This window comes from Oxyura jamaicensis, chromosome Z, assembly GCF_011077185.1.
Source record: "Oxyura jamaicensis isolate SHBP4307 breed ruddy duck chromosome Z, BPBGC_Ojam_1.0, whole genome shotgun sequence".
In the NCBI taxonomy this organism is placed as follows: domain Eukaryota; kingdom Metazoa; phylum Chordata; class Aves; order Anseriformes; family Anatidae; genus Oxyura; species Oxyura jamaicensis.
In genome coordinates, this window is record NC_048926.1 from 66,779,240 (window position 1) to 66,799,913 (window position 20,674).

The window sequence follows — 20,674 nt, forward strand, 5'->3', positions numbered from 1 at the left end:
GAAAACCCATGGTGCTCTATCAATGCTGCTGCCAAAATGCAGCCAGTGAGAAAATATATTCCCATGAGCAAGAGCAATTCCCTTCCCTAGGCCACTGTGAATAACCCACAGTTTTTAACTAGTCCAGGCAAAAGAGAGAAGGTTTTGTCTGTGATTTCAGGAAATCTGACAGAAAGAAGAACTGAGATTGGTACAGAATTCCATGAAAATGGCCTAACGTGACTCGGCGGGAGAGAAAATATGAGTATGGTTTACCAGGTTGAGTACAGAGAAGAGAAGGGAATAAGTTGTCAGGTAGAAGAAAGGAGGGTGACATTTTTAAGCTGTGGAGACACATGAGGTTTTGCGGACCAATTCTAGCAAGCTAAGAGCAGAAGGAGCAACAAGAGAACAGAGGCAGGAGAGCCAGCTTAAGTTCTAGCAGAAGGCTAAGCGTGTGGTTACAGTGTGTGATTTAAGCAAGGAAATTAGTCAGTGCAGGCTTGGAAATTAAATACAGTGGATGAAAGAAAGAAGACACTTTTGTAAAAGAATCTGAATATAAACTTCTGGCAACTGATGCCACAGCCAATACCAATGTATGGAAAATAGGATTTTTTAGTGCTTTCTGCTTCTTACAGAACTTTCATAATATAAAAATCTGGTCTGTATTTTTCAAAACCCTAAATATAGGGGACAAAAAATGTTCACTGCCAGAGAGCCCTTTTTGATTAATGAGGAAATGCAAGTGTAAAATAAACTGTTCAGTATTGCGGAAATATTTGTGAAGTATATGTGAAGTGCACAGCAAGGGCTCAATCCAGATCTGCTTACAATTCAAACCCACAACAAAGTCAGTAGAAGTTCTGAACACCTCAAAACGCATGCAGTGATTGAGCATAATGCAGTGATTGAATGTCAGCATTTGGTAATGGTGGATGGATATTTCCCGCAAACCCAGGCGGAGCTTGGTCTCTGTTCTCATTTCCTGACAGAGAGAGGAGTAGTAGGATGAGATGATCTGGGGCCTCTTTGTGGAAACAGGGTTCGGGGGCTTGGCAAATCAAGGTCCATTCATCTGGTTTACCCCCCTGACACATGGTTGGGTACCCAGAAATTATTTGTACTAGTTCAGTTCCCCTAATTGCTTTCAGATCTAGCTTAGGATTGTTTAACTAAAATTTATCTATCCCCAGCAATTATTCTCTTTGGTGCAGAACTCTCTTCTGTTTTAGATTTTCAGGGAAAAGAAAGAAAATATATGTTAAGTCCCAGTTCCTTTGGTTAGAAAATTATCCTAAGTATACATTCAGCTTAAACTGACTGAAAGCAAAGAAACTTTTCCTCGATACAGATTAATGTCTTCCCTTGTAACCCAGTGACTAGAAATTGAAAGGACGCGTGTGTAATTTTAGATCCCAAATCAAATGCCGAACCCAAACCAATTTCTCAGGGTCCTTTCATTAGATGGAAATAAAATGCAGAGAAGCAGCTGTCATAAAGAAGCCATTATTTTAATTCTAATGCCACGCTTTGTGGTCCGAGTTGCGTCTGCTTTTTCACTTACCTGGTTTGGGAAAAAAAAAAAAAAAAAAAAAACAAAAAAAAAAAAAAAGAAAAAAAAAAGAAAAAAAAAAAAGAAAGAAAGAAAAAGCATAAATCACGTTAAGGCAATCGCGCTTGTACGCGAGGCTCTCCCCGCCGTGATCCAGGGGACGGGGGCCACTGTTTCAGCCCTGCGGGCTTCCACGAGACCGCCCTGCTCCCGCCCTGCTCCCGCCGGCCACGGGGCCACGGCGCCCGGAGGCGGCCGCGGGGGGCGCGGAACGATCGCGCCGCAGGGAGGCGGTGGCGGTGACCGGGCGGGGAGGAGGCGGGGCCGGGGCGGGGCCGGGCGGGGCGCTCCCGCCCTGCGCGATCCAGTCCGCGCTTTGTCTCCGCCTCCGCCGGCGGAGCCGCGTCCCAGGGGCAGGGAGTGGGGGGCCGGGAGCGGGAGCTGGGAGCAGGAGCCGGAGTCAGCCGGAGCCGGGCGGAGCAGCGCAGCGCAGCGGCAGGCAGCCGGCGCCCCCAGCCCCATGCCCGGCAGCCCGGGGCTAGGAGCCACCGCGCTTTCCTGGCGGGCGCCGCCGGCCCCGGAGTTTTGCTGAAGCAGCCTTCGCGCCGGGGAGCACTTTTGGTAGAAAGGGAGCAGGACGAGAGCCCGAAATGACTTACCTCCCGCGGCACGGCTGAAGGGGACTTTCTGGAGTGGAACCATAGTGGAATTTGGGTTTGGAGAGGAGTTGCTAACGCTTTTTTTTTTATTATTATTATTTTTTTCCCGTTCTCTCCCCTCTTTTCGCCCATCATTGGAAATGAACAAATCGCATTTGCAATTCAGAAAGTAGAAATACTAAATACTCCGTCCGTCCCCCGCGAAGCACACAGGTAGTAATGACAAAGGATTGCAAAGGAGAGAGTGGCTCCAGTTTCCCAGAGAGATCCCCTTAAATGGATTACTAAATGGGACACTACATCAGCTAGTTCTGTCCTCTAGCTGCCTAGATACATGCACCGACAAGGTACAGTACTCCCCTGTCCGCGTCCGTATCCGACGTTTTGGGGTCGCGGGGAGAGGAAAGCTCAGGGCTCGCCCCGGGAGCGGTGCGGGGTGTGAGGCCGGCGGCTGCCTTCTGCCTCGGCAGCGATCGCGGCGCCGAGGGGAGGAGGAGGAGGAGGAGGAGGAGGAGAGCCGCCTGCAAGTGCACACGCTGCGCTCACCGCTGCCACTTTCCAGGCATCTCGTGGCTTCGCCTTTCTTCTCTCTCTTCTCCCCCCTCCCTTCCCCCCCCCCCCCCCCCTTTTTCTCTTCCCCCACCCTCCCACCCCGGCTGCTTACCGTGCTAGCGTCCCTCCCTTCCCCGCTGGCACGGCTTGCATGCTCGGTACTCGGGCTCCCCTCCTCATCTCCCGGCTGCCCAGCCCCGAGCCCTTCTCGCCGACCGGGGGTCGGGCTGGGCCGAGGGGCGGTGGGCTCTTTGTTAGAGGCACGGTGCGGGCGCTCCGCGCAGAGGCGTAACCCCGCGCTCATCTCATCGGTGCGGGGTAGTTGGGCTGCGGCAGCGTGCCTCGGTTTTATTCATTATTAGCGTTATTAATTGTCGGCCTGGGGCTGCGTTCTGGGGTGGGGGGAAGAGGACGGCAACCGAGGAAACTTCGCTTTCCCCCGGTGCTGCCGGGGGCTTTGTTCGCGAGCATGGGCTGAGGCCGCGGGCTCCCCTCGCCGCCGGCTTCCATCCCCCGGCCTCCATCGCCCGGACCCCCTCCGCCGCCGGCAGGGGCTGCCCGGCCGCCGCTCGGGGGAGAAGGGTGGCTCCGGGGCAGGGTCCATCCCCGCCCCCTTCCCCGGGGCGCTGGCAGCCTCTCCTCTTCCCCGCGGGCCGAAGTCTCTCTGCTAGTCGCTCCTCCGCGGGGCAAGCCCCACTCCTCGCCCTCCGCCTTTCCCCTGCCACTCCTTGGTCCTCTCGCCTGCTGCACCCCCGGGGGTGAGCCGGGGAGCGGCGGAGAAAGTTTTTCTAAGGGTGAAAGAAGCACCGGGACGGCTGGCACAAAGGAGCTGCCGCCGGGCCGGGGAGGAGCGGCACGGCGCATCGCCCCCGCCGGTGACCCGCCAGTGCCTGGGTGGGCGACGAGGGGTGGGCTTCGCCCCCGCCCCGTCCACGCACGGGCAGGGCTCAGCTCCCGGCTGAGGCTCGGTGGGAGCCTGCAAATCCCCCTTCTTTGGGCGCCGCTGCTGCTGCTGTCGGGGGCATCCCTCGGGGGGGCGGCGAAGGGTCAGCGCCGCCCCGGTGTCCGCCGACGGCGTGGGCGGCAGAAAGTTTGCGTCTCCTCCACGCGTGGAGAAAGTACCTGCTCCTTGTGAGGGCTCGGCCGTCCCACCGCCCCTTCCTGCTCCAGGGAGGCGTTTCCCGGGGGTGGCTCCGGGCGGCGAGCGGGAGGGGGGCTGGCGGAGAAGCGGGGCTGAGCCTGGAGCCCGGTCAGCTGCAGCGGAGATGCTCTTCTGCCCGCCGCCGCCGAGTCGGTCCTGCCTGGCTCTTCCCAGGGTGAGTCGCGAGGCGGCAGCCGCTGGGTTTTCCTCGGGAGAGCGGCTCTGCCTTCCCTAACCTTGGCCGCTTCGTCGGAGGGAGGTTTGTTCTCCTTCTCCTCTCCGGAGCTAATCGCTGCTTTCGAAGTTTGTAAACCAGCGCGCTTCCGCCAGCGCCTTTGCAGCACGGGTCTTTACTTGCCGTAGTTGGATTTTTTTATTATTATTATTATTTTCACTAATAGACCTGCAGAGGTAAAGGCTGTAGTCAGCTCTGCAATAAATTTTAAAAGGCGCTGATTCCTGACTCTTCAAGGTGAACGCTTGATCCTACAAAAGGGGCACACGCGGATTGCAGGTGTTGTAAATAATGAATTTCCACAACCATTTTCTGTCACAGGGCTGCGTGCAGTAGCTCATCGTTTGACATAGATTCGGCTAACTTTTGCTTAGTGTCCTCCAGCACCCGTATTAATTATTAAGTTAACCTCAAAAATAGTGGGGAAAACCATGCCTCAAGCTACTCTGTCCTTGCAAAAATTATTTCAGTGACTGCGTTTGGTTTGCATTCGTTTAATGTGTATGTAATTCAGTTAGGTATTCTCGTGCCAGTAAGCTTTACTTGGCGGGTAAATCCTTTGGCATCAACGACCGGCAGAGTCAGGCTCTTAATTGCAGAACTCGTGGAGGTTTTGAGGAGTCAGTGGCACCTCTCTGACAGTAAGATTTATACAACTGTTATCACATTCGGAGGTTCCTTTACTATTTGTTTTTAGACCAGAAAAGCAAAATGATCTTGCTCTGGTTAACTTCTATGGTGTTTCTTTTCTTTTTTCTTTTTTTTTTTCTTTTTTTTTCTTTTTTTTTTTTAATGAGACTAATCTAGTAATCTAGTGTATTGTGAAGAAAATTGGGTCTGCTCCAGCAAAACCTTTTCTTCACGGAATTGCCTCATACGTGTTTGAAAGGATATACTAGCTTCAGTAAGATCGGAAGGTTCGTCACTCTTAGAAAAGTACAGTTGCCAAAGCGTTTCATTGTCTAGGGTATAATTTTGTCTAAAAGGATCCTGTTTTTAATGTGGTAGCTTCTTGTAAGATATATTCTGAAGATAAAATACACTCTCTTTAAAGCCAAACAATTTCCTATGCATGAAAATGTTGTTCACAGTTCACCACTACTCTTCACTGCAGAAAATCTCTGGCTTTCATACAAGTTTAGCTCAGGAGCAGAATGCCCAGATGAGGTTTCTGTGTGAATGCAAAATTAATTTTAAAATAGTAATTAATACCATAAAGTATAATTGCTACATTTGCTCTTCCTGTAGTAGAAATCAAATGCTTGAAGCGTGGTTGAGTATTCTGAAGGAAAATAAATTGTATGGTCACAGATGTTCTGTGTATTCTCAATTGGTCTAAAACTATTATTCTTACTTCTAATGGCAAAACCAGCCTTGTCAAATAAGCTTGTACCTCTTGAACCAAAAAACTGTTGGGCAGTAACATCTATGTTACAAGACTGGCTAGCATCTTCAGCTGCTTGAAGGTGGAAGTGAATATTAGTCTTAGTCCCCTCTTTAATGTTTGTAAATTGAGGAGCACCGTTTCTGCTGTTTGAGAGTGAAGAAAGAGGTAGGTAGGTCAGGCTAAGGATAAGGAATTGCCCTCACTGATTTTTTTTTTTTTTTTTTGGGGGGGGGGGGGCCCCGGGCAAGGGTTGGAGGGCAGAAGAAGAAAAAGGGAAAGATCAAATTAATGACCTGTGATAAATCCAGAATAGAACTGTTTGCATTAAAAAGGAAGTAGGTGATTGTGAACTTGCTTGTGCATGTTTTGTGAAGGGAAGGGGAAATTTGTCATCTTGTTTTGAAGAGCCATACATAAATACACATGAAAAGAGTTCACATGGTTTACAGCAGGGGAGACATAAAATGTTTTCGGATTAAATTGACCTGAGCTAATATATGCCTCACATCCAACTTGTTTGCAAGAACACATTGTTATACTTCCCAAACAAATGCTTTGTGTATAGTATCTGATTCCCATGCACTCTACCAGAGTGCTGAAAACAAACAACAGTGTAAATTCTGGAAAATAACATTCTACGCTATTAGGCAGAGCATATGCTAGAGAAAAGTTGAACCGTACTAAAACAGAAGTTTTTGCTAACCTAATTTGATACAGATGCTGTAGTATTTTACCTACTGCTATTCATTTCTTAAGGAGGTAAGTCTTTAGCCCTTGTCCTTACCAGTCTCACTCACCCAAGTGAGCTTTATTCACACAGCTAAGCCTTGCTTTCCTCAGTAATTGAATGAGAATAAAGGCAGTTGCTGAAATATTACTCGGGCATTTTTTCATGTTTTGGTTTCTCCTGTTCTCTGGTGGGAATCAGTACTTGATGAGGACCTGAAACTGGTGCGAGTCCATTTGCTCTGGATCAACCTTCAGCGTTAAGTCAAACCTAGGTCCAAGTCTTCTGGAGCAAGCAGCATTTGACTCAGACCTACAACAAATTGTGACAAACTTTGCCTTGACAGGGAAACAGAAGAAGGAGAAGAATAAGCAATGTTTTCTGCTGGAAACCGTTTCAGCATTCTATCACTGTTAATTCTGTGGTTCAGGACTACCCTGTGATGGGTGAGGAATACACAGAGATCATGTTGGTAATAAGATATAGCCAGTATTGGAGTCCAACTCCAACAACATACAGCAGCCAGGAACAGTGTTTAAAATCAGAAACAAGCAGCTGAGGGAAAACTCAGGGGCTGAGAACAAAACTTCTCCATAGGGATATTTTTATTTTGGGCCTGTCGCATCAATCACTTGAGTGAGGAACAACTCAGATGTTTGTAGGGCCTCTGAAGGCAGAAGTGAACCTCCCCAATTCAAGTGCAAACCTGGCAGACCAGAGTTTGTATGCCTTTATTTTCTTTATCTGCTGTCTTCTGAGACAACTAAGCCATTAATTCTGGCTGTGGAAATAACTGAATGTTTACAATTATATGTGTTAAGGGATCTTAAATTGTCCACAGCAAACAAGGCTTTGGTTTTTGGTCTTGACTACAACATGGCAAGTATGGCAGCGAAGCTCAAAGACACTGCTTTAGGATTTAAAGGGAAGAGTGCCACCTACTGTGTCATAATTACACATATTGCATGTCCTGCACGTCTTCTGGAGTTGCCAAGCTTCTCACTCGGCAATCCTATTTTAGAAGCTGGGAGATATGAAAGGATCCAATATTCCACATGATACGGGAATGAAGGGAAAAAAAACAGAATACAGGTGTGCATCAGGATATTCAGAAAGTCTTATGAATGGTTTATTAAAAGATATACATAGATGTATTTGCTGTTTTTGTCACTTCAGACTTGCAAAAGCTGCTAACGTTTAGTAGTGGGGCCACAGGAAATAGGAAATGGGATGAGATATCTATGCCTATCCTTATGAAATAATCATGTTATCAGCTTTCATGGACTAGACAAAGGTATAAGAGACTGCCAGACTTCTGTCCTCTAAGTCTAAAGTTTAGATCTACTATAGCTTTAAAAAAAAGGCGCTTAAAAAAAAAAAAAAAAAAAAAAGGCTGCAAAAAAGGAAGGAGAAAATGAGAGGGGAAAAAAAAAATCCATGAATTAGCTCATAATTCACTGGCAGAAGCCTCCTGGTAGTTAACTCTTTCCCAGTGTGGAACTGGAGTTATTTATCAGTGATAAGGAGTGATATACTTTACTCTGTGAATACAGAGACATTTCTATATGGAAGGAATTTTTCCCCAATCCCCAAAGTGTTTCCATAGTGGCTGAAATAGAGATGTAAAATGAAGTAGATAAACCAGCTATTAACAGAACTGCCAGTTGCTGTATCTCTAGAGTGAAGACATATGGTAATTCACTGCATTCAGTGATGACCTTTCCTTTAAAAGTATTGTTAATAATAGGCATTTCTATATAGAGTATTTATAACAGATACTTGAAATTCACATGTCATGAACTACCCCATGCCATTTTTTAATATTTTTTTAGCTACTGACAGAACTGCTAATGAGGAACTTTTCATAGAAATACACTTTTCAGCATGACATTAATGTTGTAAGAATTTCTGGGGGGAGATGCGTAGTATTGCATGTGTGCTGTCTTCCACACAGGAAGCCTTTAGCTCCTTCTCCCATACGCTTTGTAGGTAAAGTCATGCCTACATGTCTGTAGGGTCAGTGATAAGGGCTGAGAAAGCATTCCTGTGCTTCTATGATCTCTGTAGCCAATCACCTTTAGTGAAATCTTAATGTTTATAAAAGTAGATAGAAATTAAGAATAACTCTATTGCATCATTTTGCCTTAGTCTGAAACCATCTAGTGGATGGAGACTACAATGGTGGTATTTTTACTGGAGATAACAGTGGAAGTTTGATTGTTCACTTAAAAAATGTATTTCTAACCTCTCATCAATTTTGCAATGACCCTGACAGACTCATGGGGCCTTCTAGTAATGAAAATGCGTAGAGTATATAATAGATACGGTAGGATGTTCCAGTTCAGCAGATGGAAAAAGTACTCTCTCATATGAATCCCAACACAATGGGAAAAATCTGTGTCCAAATATATACCTGACTGCAGCAAACATTATTTCTACTTTCTTATCTCCAGCTTCTCAGCTTCATTCAGGTGTTCTGAGTATTTTTACATAAGGCTTTGATACTCAGATGGGAAATTTGCTGTGTTGGTTCCTTCACCATTGTTAGTGACCGTTTATCCATTACTTGCATTTGCACTCGAGGCAGCCGTTCATTGAAATGTTAATAAGAATTTGAACAGTTTCTAGTTCTGTAGAATATTTTCTTTTAGAAGAAAAATAATGCTGTTTTGTTGATGCCTTTCAAAATTTACTTTTTATTGGTAGATTGAGGTGGATTCTATGCTAATTCCTTTTGCATTCCTGAATTATGGCCTAGCTAGGCACTGTCGCTGGGATCTTCATCTATTAATCATGGGAGCTGCTTTCTTATTCGGTTGCCATAGTTTCAGTGCCTCAGATAGTGTTGGGGTGCCTTGGGAAAGGCTTGAGATATACTCGGACTTGCAAGCCTTGCAGTTATTTTGGCAGTGGTAGTGCTCTGAAGGAACAGAGAACAGCATCCAACATTATTCAGAGTTGGATTAAAAGAGGAAACTTCTGGATATGTCTCTCTGGACCTTGTTATGTGAACATCCAGCTGATATTTACTCCCAAGATTTGCTTTTTGTTTTGTCTTGCTGGTCAAATTGTACACTTCAGAGACTAATGGCTACCTTTATCCACTGCAAGAGCAAGAAAGGCTTTTCATTAGTTCTGCTGATAAATGGTTGGGTAAATAGGGGATTTAGGGTTTCCTAAGCAATCCAGGTAATTTGTTTTATAGTCTTTTTTAACCTAGCTACATAAAACATGACATCATGTTTGAGACTGAGTTAATGTTTATTGTTTCCATTGTTACCTTAAATTTAATAAATGACAATAAGTACCCTTCTGTTAGCCACAGAACAGCTTGGATTACAAAGTAGCAAAAGGGAAATAAACTTTTGCCAGAACTAGTGTTCTTTCAGCATTGTGTTGACATTGGCAGTATTTTTTTTTTTTAATTATGTTTCAATATCTGTTCACAAATTCAGCATTAAAACATGAATACTTTTGGAAATGGAGAGCTGTTAGTAGTCAGGAATAGTTTTTTTTTTTTTTTTTTTTTTGACAAATGATAAAAGTTATAAAGTAATAAATAGATCTAGCAAAAAAAAAAAAATAGCTGGAAGACCATGACTTTTTCATGAAGTGTTGGAAGGGTTTTTGTTGTTGTTGTTTTATCTGCTACATATTATAGAAAATAATGCACAAACGTCTTTCACTAAGCAAATCAAGGCCCTCTTTCAATAAAGCAAAAAAAATTCATCACTTCCATGTGAGCAGAAATAAGCCACATGGTTTAGCAGAAATTTATATCCATTTCTCCTGCACTTTATATTATAGTGTCTCCAGAATTAAGTGATTTCCTGCTAGTTTTAATAAAGCAATTTGGTTCTTGCACAGATAAGCTTGATAGGTATTTTCTGTTCAGAAAAAGAGCCTTGAAAATTCCTATCAGGCAGAGAATCATGTTAAAAGCTGTGCCGTTTAGCTTAAGGAATTCAGTATAATTGGAACTAATCTGGAAAATTAGCCACTTTTTAAACTTTCAAATGGTTAGTTTGCATTCAAAGATTAGTTTTTAAAGCTTCAGTCTGGTACATTACTACCGAGTCTTGTCAATTTTTCAAGTGAGATCAACAAGCAGATTGAGAACATGTGCTTATTATTTGTAATCCACCCTCAGGACTCCTACCAACTGAACAGATTTTAAGTCCAAAACTTTCACATGAATTTTAAAGATGATAAAGATTTGTTTGCTGGTGGATGCACAAAAAATCTGTATTTGCAGTTTTGTACTCTCTCACATAGTATGCAAGTTCCTGTTTTACAGTCTGCTTTTTGCATACTCTGTTGTATATGCATATTTTACATGAATCGAATCCCAAACTGTTTTACTGTTAAACCCACAATGCACACATATATAGCAGACTGTCAGTCTGATAGGGCAAAGTAATATGCCCTGGTCATTTTGTAGTTGTACTCCATTTAGCTTCAGGTTCGGCATAGAATCATTCTGTATAGAAATGTATTTAAGCATTTCTCTTAAGGTTCATTTGTACTTTCTTTAAGTAAAGATTAATTTATTATTATTATTTTCTTTATTCACAATATATTTAGATATGAGTGATAAGTGATTGTGTACTCAGTATTGAGGCCCAGTCTCATTCCTGTTGAAGAGCAGAGTTTCTACTGAACACCTCAGCAGCAAACCCTTGCTCCACTTACCATTCAATGTAGTCCTGTCAGTTTTTTTCACAGTTGTTCATAAGAGTTATTCTATATCCCCAAGCAACTAAATTTTAGTAGCAATATACTGGTCTCATCAAGGAAATAAAATAATAATTACTGGAAAAGTAGGTATTTATTGTATCTGTGTTTTTTTAGCAACTTTAATCAGTTTCCTTTGCAAGCCTTGCACACATTTAATAGCATCTTAATGCCAGAGTATTCCTGAAAGATTAGGACTCATCTTGGGCTGGATGTTCTTGAAAGGATGGGAGAAAGGAAAGTCCTCCCTAGTTCATCCACTGGGCTGCCCAGTACCTGGCTCAACATGCAGGGTACAGTTCAGTGTCTATTGTCTGTTGGCAGCACAGAGGTTGAGTCCTGTGGGATTATCTGTCTTGAGCAGTAATTCACAAGCACGGCTAAATGCAGCCTGGTATTTGATTCAAAATGCCTTTTTTATTATATAGAGAGGATCGCAGGCTGTTTAACTGCAATCTTGAACCTCAGGTCATAGTCTTTATAGTAATGGCTTTTCATCATAGCTTTTTAATGAAAGAATGGCATAATGCATCAAAATCAACTTCTGAATTTATTTTTTGTATGAACTGAGTGTGGTACTATGTGTATAAACTTATATGAGTGTTCAACCTATTCCACTTCCGAGTAATTTGTTCTTATTAATTACAAATGCTTAGTTTTTGCAATTGCAAAGTATTGATCTTAACCATCTTAATGCGAAATGACCTAAGTTAAATTGATTTTTAAAATTTGCTATCGTCTATTATAGGGAAGTTAATATATGACATATTTTTTAAGAACTGTGTCCATCCAGTAAGATATTCTTTTCTAGAAATACATTGGGCATAAATTTTTTTCTTGTTGGAGAAGGATTAGGGAGGAGAGACACTTCAGTTTGTGCAAAGAAAAAAAAAAAAAGGGCAATTTTTTTAGTGATTCTTTGGGATGCATTTTTTTCTCACCTGCTAAAATTACTTTTGAATTTAGATAGGAAAGTGTTTTTCTTTACAAAGAAATTAAGGATTTAATCCTTAAAGAGCTGCCGTGGGAAGAGGAAAGATTTTTGCATGAGGTACTATACTTTTTCATTTTTATCTGCAAGGTGTTTCCTTTTAATTCTGTTGTAGGGAAGTTCAGCATGTTCAGATACACTGATTAATTCCGTCATGAGACGCTTATGTTGTAGGGTGGTGTCGTCTTTTTTGCTTTATCCTGTTCTAAGCATAAGACCTAGAGATACTGCCAGAACACTTCCTTTCCCAAGATTAAAAAAAAAAAAAAAAAAATCCTGTTCCTGTTCAACAGCGCGTGTAGTCCAAAAGTCATATTTAGCCAACCTGGAGCTAATAGCCTGAAGGTGTGAGATGAAGGCTAGTGACTGACTGGCTGAAAGTGAGAATAATGCAGTTTTGATTTGTCAGAACATTTTTCTTAGCGTACTACATAAGAGTATTAAAGAATCTACCAGTAGGGAAAAAAACAAAACAAAAACAAACAAACAAACAAAAAGACACTGAAAAGCAGTGTCTAATAGAGTAAGTTCTCTCACATATGAATTCCAATTCCTTTTCATTTCACCTTTTATATTTTTGGCCAATTGTTTTCATTTGTGTTCATCTGTGCTTATGTCATCAACTATCATATGTAGCTGAAATCCTGGAGGTGACATCATTTGCAAAAAAACACAAGTAGCGCCCAACTCAATTGTTGTTTGAGTGAAAGAGGCGGTTCAGCCTGGACTTTTCTGGTAACGCATTGCTGCAACTAAATGCTCATAATGTAGAGAGAAGGGTGGAAAATGTGGACTGTGTAATGACTGCTAATGTCAGAGAAGGTATCTGTAAGAATGCTTGCACTGATTTACCTTGAATAGCAAATCAGTTCTTCCGACTTCTTTTTTTTTCATATATGGTCAGCAATCATTTTTAGTTTAAAGCAGATGAAAGAATTCATTGTTGTCACAGTCAAAGAACTTTTCAAAATATGGAACACCTACGCGGATGCACAAACTACTGTGGATTTTTTTTTTCTTTTTTTAGGAGGACTAATACAGACCTCCTCCTTTGTGCCATGCTCCCAAAAGATGAATATTTGGATTTTCTGCTGTAAAAGTCTGTACAAACAAATCACCTTAGCTTACATGAGTATGTCATCAGAAGCAATTATATTACTTGCATAAGTAAGTGTAGAGGGGCTGGGCTGAGGTACAAAAATATGGGTTAGCAGGACCTGACTTTTGGTCTCTTAACATCAAACAGAAAAATGAGGTCACAGTTTTGCTTCAGACTCTGTCTGTATTTATGTCACCAGGAATTGGACTTGCCTAGAAAGGCTATGCTCTAACTCATTCATATTAGTAACATAAGTCTTGTTGACTTAAGTAGTTGTTAATTCCAAAATTTAAATTTTTGGAAAAATATGACCTCATGATCCTGCTAATATTAAAACCATAAATAAGACATGGTTCTGCAGAATATAATGGCATCTATATGTTGAATTGATATTTTAACTTTACAGAGTCTAGTACTGGAAATTTTTTTCAGAAATAAAGCACCAGAGAACATGTAAGTTGCCAGGCTGTAATGTTGCTTAACAGCTGTGTTGCCTTCCCCTAGACAACCACCCTGTGATCGCCTGTTGTAACAACTGTCTGCCTTAAAAAATAAATAAATAAATAAACTTGTGGAAGAATGAACAAAATCCATTTACAGAAAGAGGAGTAAGTCTTAAAGATTTCAATGAGTAGAACTTACTGAGAGAGAATTCACTCCATTTTCCTTAGATTGCATGTCTAAACCTGGAAGTGGGCAAATAACTTTTCTTGCTGTTATATGGTGGCCTTAGACATTGCTCTAGGTTTCCAGAGGAAAAGACCTTTCACATTTTGACACATTCTCTAAGTCCATGGGCAAAGCAGTAACTAATAGTATGCTGTCTAAAGAAAAAGAAGCAGGGATTGACCACATGTTTTTATGCTGAAAGTGAGAAATGCTTGTCTTTTAAAGTTTGTTGAACTGGACTATCTACATGGTGAAAACTAGTAGGAAAATACACTGTGCTTTTTACGTTGCATGTAGCCTGCCCTCTTGTGTTTTAAAATCTCAGTGCAGACACTTCAAGCATCCAGATGATAACTAGGGTAGTGAAAAACATTGAATAACAGGAAATGATGGACACAAGCCATGCTCTTCAAAGGTAATGAATTTTTATGTGTGTGTTGTCTTGCTGTTTACAGTGTAAGAAGCAATATATTTTTCAGCTTTCTTATGCAGACACAGAGATATTTGAAAGTGGGTTATCCAAACTGATATGCAGAAAAGATCCAGGAGTCAGTTCACAGTCATGGGTAAAGGCCATAACGCACTTGATTAAAGCAATGTGTGCTGCCTACACAAGGAATTGCTAAAAAGATTCCTTGACAGTTTTCATGTCTTAGCTCTGCTTTTGCAGAAAATAAATTCAAGTTTAGTCTCAATGGTTGCATGATTCTGGCTACAGAATCAGTCAGCCCTACACGGCCGTTAAGACAATCAAGCTATACGAGTGCAACCAGTTGAATATAAAATAATACAACTTGTGCCAAGCAAAAACTGTGGCTGTGCAAAATGGTGTCCTGGCTAAACGTTCACTTGGTCTGTCTTGAGCTTTTGTCGTCTTTCTGCTTAGTTTTTTAGTAGTCGGAGAAGGGCAGAAAAGGGCAGCAAAAAGCACAGATTGTGTCAAGACAAATTAGTTCAAATTAGTTTACTTTGTTGTTGTTATTCTTTTTTTTTTTTTTTCTGAGAGAGGGAAATATAGAAAGAGGTTCCATCTTCTTCAGACTTCTTTTTTTTTTTTTTTCCGTGCCATTCAAACAGGACGGTAATGTTTGCTCCAAGCTATTAAACAGTTTCTGGCAGTAGTCCTACCACTTCCCCTTAGTCATATGAAGTATATTTTATGTAGCTTAAACGGGTATTTATATACTCTCATGTTTAAAGAGCTTCTAGAATTTAGAAATATATAGGAAGTTTTTGCAAGACAAAGAATAAACTGCAGCAGATGTATGTTGTGCCAGTGTTTAGAAGAATAAAGAAATAGTAATTTGTATAATTCTTTGATTCCTAAATTACATTTGAAATGGATAAAAATAGGTTTGATCCAAATATCTAAGGCCACTTTAATTTTTAATTTTCCAATCATTTTTTTAACTTCTTGAGGAAAACCGTGCATGTTTGGATTTAGATTTTTCCTCAGGTCAGTTCCATGTGAGCTCAGTCCTTGCTTTAAACCATTTTGTTTCTGTCTTGCCAAGACACAGCATCTTTCAGAATTCGAAAGAATTCGAAAGGAAAAAAAAAAAAAAAAAGGATTATTATGGGTCTAGAACAGGTAAAACAAAGATTATGGAAGTGATTCTTTTAGTCATCTTGTAATGACTTTTAGCATCAATCCCAAGCACTCAAGTCTTGACAAATATAACTTGGAGGGATTCACATGTTGTTTTTTTTGACTTCAAAGCAGGATACCCACAGAGGGAATTTTATATATTTTGGAGTAATTCTGCTCTCACTCCTGTGTGATATGTTGATCACGCAGACAGAGATCAGCAGAAGGGAACTGATGACTGGTTAAGCTCATGTGCTTATTTGGGGCCTGTTGACTTGTCTTGTGGTTTTAACCTTGTGCCACTACTGAATCTGTTCTGCCAGATACACTCTCCTGGGTACTGCTCCAACAGTAGAAGACCATTTAGAAAAGGTGACATGTTTTCATTCTCATGCTGCAGTTGCTGTATGGTTGGATGATTTAAAAAAAAATTCCTTTCCTCTTAGCCTCGTTCACACCTTTCCCGGTGCTCAATCCATGCCTCACTCATAATTCAGTAAGGCTGCAGGTCATTTCCAACCTAAACGATACTATGTTTCTATAATTCCAGCAAAGCATTGGGTGAAAAACTGCTGTTGAGCAACTGGCATTGTGTGTAGAAGAAAGGTGTGTGCACAAAGGCGGTCCTAAGTTCTTTGGTCTCATCTAATCAGGTCTCACTTTTTAAGAAAGACTGCAAGCATATAGTTCTTCTCAGTACGCCTCACAGACTCTGGCATCTGTCCCAAGCCATCTCAGTACCTCCTGAACAGCCTGGAAAATAGGGAGGTTGTATGTTGGAGAGGATATTGGATTTTCAGTGGGACCAGCACAAATTGAGAAAAGATGAACAATGTGTTCTATCATGGAGCCTTCTTTCTGAGAGCCCTCGCTCTGCAGGTACATTGCCATCTCCAGCTCCACCATTCAGGTCTCACAGATTCAAACAAGGAAAGGTGTTTTCTTGGCTGTGTGATGCAGTTAGGAAGAACAGAGGAGCCACTTGAATGACAAGGCAATTCATTTTAACTAGCAGATTACCTTTTAAGAAATAGATGGGACACTCGATAAGGCATTGTTACACGCTTGTGATGGAACCTGTGATTTTCCTAGGAGTATATGCAGTATTTCTACTGGCATCAACGGACATGAAACAAGGACACTGACTTTGGCTGTGTCTTTGGCTTAAAAAACTATAGGACATCTTAAAGTCACTATTGTCATTCTCTGCTTTGAACTCCATCATACCTTTATATTATAGTGTAAGATATAAATAGATTAAACGTTTGTCTGAACATGCAAGACTAAATGGAAAACTAAGGACAAGATGTTTCCCCTAACCGCAGAAAAATCCTTACTTTTTATAACTTTAAATGAAATCCTCTTCCTGGACTGAGTGCTTCATACCTAGTGCATATTTTCTACATTAACTCAGCAGGTTAAAGGATGGGAAGCTGTGTTGTCCTGATGAAGGATATGCTGGAGGAGAATAAGTAATGCAGAATTTATCCACATCAATATTTGTGGTGTCTTTGAAGTGTTAATAATACTTGGAAAAGTTTATATGTTGAACTCATGCCTGCTCTGCATGCTTGAGAGAGAGATTGCCAGAAAGCTATGAATAATTTCCAGAAAATTGATTTTTTCCCCATAGCAAAACAGCTAAGATGGCCCAGGTATCACTATCTTGACTATGTTTTTTTGACTAATGCTTCACTCAAAATATTTTAATGAAAAGAGAGATGTTTTTGATTGGTTCTTCCCAATCAGGTTGGAGTTAAATTTATGTAGGCATATCTGTGCTTTCAGTATATGTAATATCTCAAAAACATTATCAGTTAAAAGATATCATTGTGACTAAGTCAACCAGAAACCCATAAGCCTGTAAATTAAGAGTAGATTTGGCTGTGGAACGATTGTGCTCACGATTGATCCCAACTACTACGCAAGTGGAGGGACAAATACGCAGAGTAAGTTTTATAGTAAAATGGCTATGGGGAGCAAGGAACATAAGCTCAGGACTGAGTGGTAGAAGGTTTGTAGAAACAGAGGAGTTAAGGGAACTGCTATTGGGAATGTGTCTGCACTAATACACAATGATAGCAGGGATGCTGAGGGACAGGAGGAGAAGGCAGGATGAAAGTGCTTTACTTCATTGAAAACCTGCAGTTTTCCATGGAATGCTTCCTTTGTGATAAGAGTCCCTGTCAAGAGTATTTAGGAAGCTTACAATGAGAAAAATTGATGGCACAGGAGAGGAGAAAGCGACATAGTTTGTCTCTCTGCCTGATTTCTTCACCTTTTGTATAGAACATTGTAGGTGGAGGGGAAAAAAAAAAAAAAAAAAAAAAAAAAAGACCTTCCTCTGTCCTCATGGCCTCCTCCTGGTGCTAGGAAATCTCACATGATTTCTTTGACTTCTCTTACAAGCTGTTGGTAGAGAAAAGAGAAAGGGTTTCCGTCATTGCCAAGCCTCTCTAGTGGTGGGCTTCTCTCTCTAGTTGTGGGCTTCTCTGTGAGATTGGTATACAGCAATTTTGTTGTAGTCTAAATCTTGGGTAAAGAGGAGGAAGGAGACCTTACAGTACTTACAGTACATATGTTCTGAGGGAAGTTACTAAGGGCTGTATGGATTTCTTGGTGCTGGGCCGATACTGAGTTTACATGGCTGCAGCACGTGGGAAGGGCATTGGCGTTACCTTGTGCAGCTGGCTGGTCGGCGGTTTGAAACAAGTTTGTAGCTTTTTTCCAGTTTCCAGTGATATAATAAAACTTCCTGTAAAACAAAACAAAAACAAGCCCTGCACCTGGCACTGTTTGGGAAAATTGCAGCTTGGGCAGGGTAGTAAAAGCCTAGGTGGGCACAGAGGTTGAGCTCCCTAAATTTAGAATTTAATACATTATACTTTTATTATTATTCTTATTATTATTTATAAAGAGGTGTTCTGTGTTTTCCAAGAGAGGGCTTTTGTCAGTGGGCCAGAAGAGGGAGAAGCTGGTGGCTCTGCGGGCAGTAGGCCCCCAGGCCCTGTTTGCCACCTCTGGTGGATCTGAGCCCCTTGCAGGACTTAGCTTTGATACCCAAGATGAACATCACAGCGAAGATCATCGCTTTAAGGCATGATGTCATGCATTTGCTGTAAATGGTGACGTGCCCATATGCCTGTGCAGCCTGTTCTCCAGCTCAAGACCTGGATGGCTGCAGAGGAAAACCCTGCAGAGTGCGCAGCTCTGCAGCGTGGCAGGAGCACAGCGTGGCAGCCGGGTAACACCAGGAGGCAGGGCAGTATGTGCGGCTGCTCCGTCTGCTTTGTGGTGGACGTGAACAATCTGGTATTTGTCACAGGTCTTAAAACTAAAACCAAGGGTAAATAAAGAACCCTGCTGCGAGTGCGCAAGATTTTTATAGCGGTTTCCAGGAATGAAATCAAACCTAGACTGTGAGGGAAATATTCTCTGCCATATCCAGAGTTTGTGTACAGAACTTTTCAAATAAATGCTCTGTAAAAATGATTTAATTCTGCTGTGATTATGAACCTTCACAAACACACTGTTTCACATTATTCTTTTAAATAAATTTTATTAGCAACAGCTGTGACTCCTCAATTCCCTGATTTTTTTTTCAACTGGAGAGAGTTGAAGAAATACTCAAATTATTTTAAATGAAGATTTTGCTTTTATCTTAAGCTAAAAAGTGCCTGACTGTCCTAGTAATAATCAGACAGATGCACTCCTACTTGGATAGGCTGCAATAAACTGCCTTTAGTTCAGACAAACTGTCTTTTCAATTCCTAGGACGTTCTGTGAGTATTGCTGGCTCCATATCACACAAGTACTAAAATCTAACTTAATTGTAAATGACACTGCTTGGTGGCAGACTGCTTGAACCCAGAAGCAGGCAGCCATTGCTGAGCTGTAAATTAAACCACACACACGTATATTTTCTAGTAGTGTTGTGTTTTGACCCATATCTGAGTTGGCTTATTTGCAGCATGGTGCTCTGTGGAAAAAGACAGTGTTCAGATGCTGAGGAGCAGGTCATCCTTCCCACCTGCTCCTCCAGCACATAGAAGGCAGCCATGGTTTAAGGAGTGGGGATATTCCCTGTGCTGCTGTTTTTGTGGTTTGATTTTCCCCTGAAGGTTCTGAGTTTTACTTGAAGGGCCAGTACAATGCAGAATTTTGGCTTGGCTGGGAGGATTGTCTTCCCCCACTCCAGCTCCCCCAAGTCCTACCACTGCTCTGCAGCTTCCAGCATGTGTAGTAGCTACAGCCTGCTTCTCTGCAATTCCTGACGTGAGCAGCGGCTGCAGGCGTAGTGCACTGCTATACAGCTCCCTGCTAATGAGCTTGTCGGCTAATTAAATAAAAATACAAAGTTGGCAATGCCTTTGATATTTATTCTCAGTGTGGCCCTTTTGACTTGTTTAGAATTTCAGGGTGGTCCTGAGGGAAGAGATTTGGTAAGCAGTTGCTGAGTTTGTATTATACTTTATCAACATTGAAATAAAGTTTTAAAAATACTGTTTTGTTCTTTCTAAGCCAGATAATGCAACATAATTTAAAATAATAATAATAATAATAATAAATAAAGCTGAACCAAGACCAAACATGCTATTTAGAAGAAGAAAAAGAAAAAAAGTCATCTGAGAAAGTCCTTTTGTGGCATTTGTTAATGCTTTTGTATACACCACACATGTTCAGTGACATCCATGATGAATGGCAGTCACACATTAAATAGCCACCTTACTTGCACTTTGTTTCCTAATTCTCCCTCTAGATTACTAACCATTTCAGTCGTCTTAAACAGCTTCAGGCAGCTGCCATTTTCTTACAGGAAGAAAAAAATAAAAAAACAGAAGGGTTGCCTTTTCACCCAACAAATGAAGAATTTCCTATCTAGAAGTACATTTGCCAAGGATAAAACCTTTTTTCTTTTCTTTTTTTTTTTTTTTTTTAGTCGCTTCCTACTTGTGTGACTTACATAGGTATTGGAATGGAAAGCATTAATAAACCTAATAAATCTAGACTGGGTCATTCTGAGATTTACAAATTGGATTTTTTTTTCTCCCTTCCCTTCTCTATCTACTTCTGAAAATAGATTCTAGCTAGCTACAGCATTAAATTTTGATATTCATAAAAGCATGCAAAGTGGTATGAAGCCATATGACAGTTTAAATGTGAAATGCTACAAGCATTCAGTAATGCTTCTGCTAATCATGGCTTTTCTCTGGGGGGTTTGTTTGTGACTGTTGCTAAAGGTGGATGGCCCAGTAGGTGGACTTGTAGTCTTAATAGACGGTATGACAATTCCAGTACCAACAAGGTGTGAACAGCCTCAGATATGGACCTTGTCTGCTGTTTGGCCAAAGAGTTTCT

At 41.6% G+C, this 20,674-nt stretch overlaps 1 protein-coding gene across 6 annotated transcripts in view; it reads left to right on the forward strand.

The window, feature by feature from the left end:
- The first annotated feature begins 1,667 nt into the window (after positions 1–1,667).
- Positions 1,668–20,674, forward strand: part of SEMA6A (semaphorin 6A) — a 118,015-nt gene continuing 99,008 nt past the window's right edge. For 3 of the 6 annotated variants that reach the window (XM_035310165.1, XM_035310166.1, XM_035310167.1), the window contains exon 1: positions 3,172–4,061. The gene's annotated coding sequence lies outside the window, so the exon portion shown is untranslated. Of the gene's footprint in view, positions 2,541–3,170; positions 4,146–20,674 lie in introns of those variants that run through there. The other 3 variants (XM_035310163.1, XM_035310164.1, XM_035310162.1) reach the window with 3 other exon arrangements.